General features: G+C 40.0%; 1 non-coding gene across 1 annotated transcript; it reads right to left on the reverse strand.

Annotated features, from left to right (window-relative positions):
• Window positions 1-2184: 2184 nt before the first annotated feature.
• Window positions 2185-2257, reverse strand: TRNAA-UGC (transfer RNA alanine (anticodon UGC)). The gene has a single exon. It is a non-coding gene; the product is annotated as a tRNA-Ala (tRNA).
• Between the last annotated feature and the right edge of the window lie 1127 nt (window positions 2258-3384).

A 3384-nucleotide genomic window follows, 5' to 3' on the forward strand; every position in this document is an offset into this window, starting at 1 on the left:
AGTCTTGGAGGAGTGATCATCAAGGCCATTGGAAAGATTATGGTAGAAAGATTAAAGTTGGCTCTTTCAGGTATTATCTCACCTACCCAAGCTACTTTTGTGCCTGAAAGATTGATATCTGATAATATATTTATTTTTCATGAAATCTTCCATTATGTGAGGCATATTAAAAAGGCAAAAAGAAATTTGTAACCCTTAAGTTAGATATGCAGAAGGCCTATGATAGACTTAATTGGTCTTTCATTAGAGCTACTCTCTTAAAGATGGGTTTTTGTACTACTTGGATTGATTTGGTGATGGAAAGTATTACATCAGTGTCTTACACACTCTTGTTGAATGGGGTGGAGAAAGATTAGTTTTTCCCTTCTAGGGGTATCCGACAGGGGGACGTCTTTCGCCCTTTATTTCATTTTGTGTGCTCAGGTTCTCAGCAAAATCTTTGAAGTGGCTGAACATGGAAAGCAGGTGAAAGGTATTAAGGTAAGGGGTAGGGCCCCTCCTATATCCCAACTCCTCTTTGCAGATGACTACTTAGTTTTCTCAGAAATGAAGCTTCAAGAGGTGACCAGTTTGAAAAATTATATGGACCTGTTTTGTGCAACCAGTGGACAAGCTGTGAATCTAAAGAAGTCATCCATTACATTTAGTCCAAATACCCCTCAAAGATTTTGTAGATGGTTCTCCAGAATCCTGGGCATCAAACAAGGGGAGGGACCCTCAAAATACTTAGGTCTCCCTACCGAATTTGGGGTTTCAAAAAAGGATATATTTATGGAGTTGTCTTTGAGAACAAGGGCTAAGATTCAAGGGTGGAAGAACATGTATTTATCTCATGCAAGTTGAGAAGTGTTAATCAAATCAGTGGCTTCATCTATGACCACCTACACAGGTTTTCACTTTTCTATCCCAACCTTAGTCCATGATGCTATAAGGAAAGACATTTGTAACTTCTATTGGGGGCACAAGGAGGGTGAGAAAAAGGTTCACTGGATTTCATGGACTAGGCTATGTAAGTCTAAGGATGGAGGTTTCAGCTTTCGGGAACCCCTACTTCATAATCGTGCTTTGTTGGGAAAGGTAGCATGGAAGCTGATACAAAACCCTGGGTCCTTATGGGCAAGATTTATGAAGGCAATTTACTTCCCATCAATGGATTTTAAGCAAGCAAAATCCGGAAATAGACCCTCTTGGGCATGGAAGAGTATTCTAGTGGGTCGAGAAGTACTTGAGGCTGGTCTTTTATGGGAGGTGGGCGATGGACAGAAGATTAATATTTTGGACAACAAGTGGCTTCCTTCACATGAGGATTATAGGGTGACAACAGTGAAACCAGTTGACTGTCAAGTTAATTTGGTGGCTGACTTGATACATGAAAACAATAGAGAGTGGGATTTCTAGAAAACCAGTCAAATATTGAATGAGAGAGATCGGACTGCTTTGAGAAAAATCAAGTTGAGCATAAACCACAGGGAAGACAAGTTAATTTTAGGACCTTCGAGAAATGGGTTTTATTCAACTAAATCTGCATACCATATGTTAGTTAACAATAGAGACAAAGCTCAAGCTATGGGAGCTTCCTCCTCTAGAGTACATAAGTGGGATGCAATTCCCAAATGTGTGTGGAAGTTAATTTGGAGTGCGGCTTCAGTCCCAAAAATGAAATCCTTTTTATGGAGATTATGTGCGGAAGGTACGGCAACGTGTGAAAATCTATTGAAGAGGCAAGTCCAAATTGACCCTTCTTGTAGAGAGTGTGGATCAGCCATAGAAACCTCAGACCATATCATATTGGGCTGCAACTTTGACTTTCATTTTCTTTCTCTTGCCACCATCAAACAAGTCCAAATTGACCCTTCTTGTAGAGAGTGTGGAGCAGCCATAGAAACCTCAGACCATATCATATTGGGCTGCAACTTTGACTTTCATTTTCTTTCCCTTGCCACCATCAAACCCTTGTCAAGTGATATACAACGAACAACTCACAAATCACTTCAATCAATCTAGGGAAACCTGCTTGCGCCATTAGATTTGAGAAACCACCTCCCTGAGCCAATTTTGCGCGATAATAGTAAAAGTCCAAAACGAAGCGAGCTCATACAGGGGCATTGTGTCATCTTTCTTAGTCAGATATGATGGAAACCGTATTCCACCGAATGCAATTAATCATTGCTCGCTTGGGAGTGGTGGAGATGCGGGGTATCGAACCCCGTACCTCTCGCATGCAAAGCGAGCGCTCTACCATGTGAGCTACATCCCCATTGTTGGTGTTTGTTTCCCTATCCCTACTAATACTCATGGTATGCAAGAAAAAGAACGTATAGAAATAGTTAAACATCCTATAACGAAAGCAAAAATTCCATGCAAAGCAAAATTGCTATTTTTCAATTTCCATTAAGAAATTAAAAGTCATTCCACGTTGTAGAAAACCCACCCACCCACTCTATAGAAATCAAGAACCCAAATAGTAAATAATAACATAGAGACTACAAGCTCAACCGGATGCTAAACCATAAACAAATTCTCAAACTAAAAACCCTTTCAAATTACATCTTGTACTATGATTCATTGCGTTAAAATTGGGTTCCTATACTATGAAATTGTAGATTTTTCCCCCCTTTTATGAAACCCTCTCTTTTTTTGGTTGGTGTTTAGTTTGGTATGGAAAAGAAATACCTCTGAATTAATATGTATTTATCAATTTAAACAAACTTAATACATTCAATTAAACATTCATAAGTAATTATTTTGTAGAGAGAGCAATTTTGTAGCTCACTCTCTAGCTAGGGAAGGTCTTTTGTTGAAAGGCACGACAAGTTGGCGTTCTTCCCACCCCTGGTTGATTTCTCTTTGTAATCAAGTTGTGCGCTCTTGGCCTTCTTTAAAATTGTTAAAGAAATGGAAAAAGGATCACAGTATTTGAGCTGGAACTTCTAGGCACGTTACAACGTCGCTTTCCTTAAGACGTAATTCGCCCTCACATCAAGGTGCTATGAGGTATTGCGAACCGTCTCCCAGGATACAAAGAAGCCCAACTTAGTTGAATCTCTTGAGTTTTGCTAAGCACTCGCAAAACTCAAGAACAGAGAAGACTTCAGGATTTTCTCTCTTGTACTGCTGTTGTGAAGCTAGACGTATATATAGGCATTGAGGTGCCTCTACTGAACAGTTCATGACTCTGTTCGTATGGGTGCACCTCTCTATAGGGATACGAATGCTGACGTTCAAATATAAGCCGTCGGATCGTTCGGCCGCACGATCTAACGGTCCATATTGAACCATCAAAACAATATTTATGGATCTACTTCCATCGCCCTAGATCTACCGTTGATCATAACACATGATTTAGATCTGATCTCGCTCGAAGCGATGCAAGCGTGCTAAGTG

This window comes from Hakea prostrata, chromosome 10 (assembly GCF_041222555.1).
Source record: "Hakea prostrata isolate BN-2017 chromosome 10, UWA_Hpros_2, whole genome shotgun sequence".
In the NCBI taxonomy this organism is placed as follows: Eukaryota; Viridiplantae; Streptophyta; class Magnoliopsida; order Proteales; family Proteaceae; genus Hakea; species Hakea prostrata.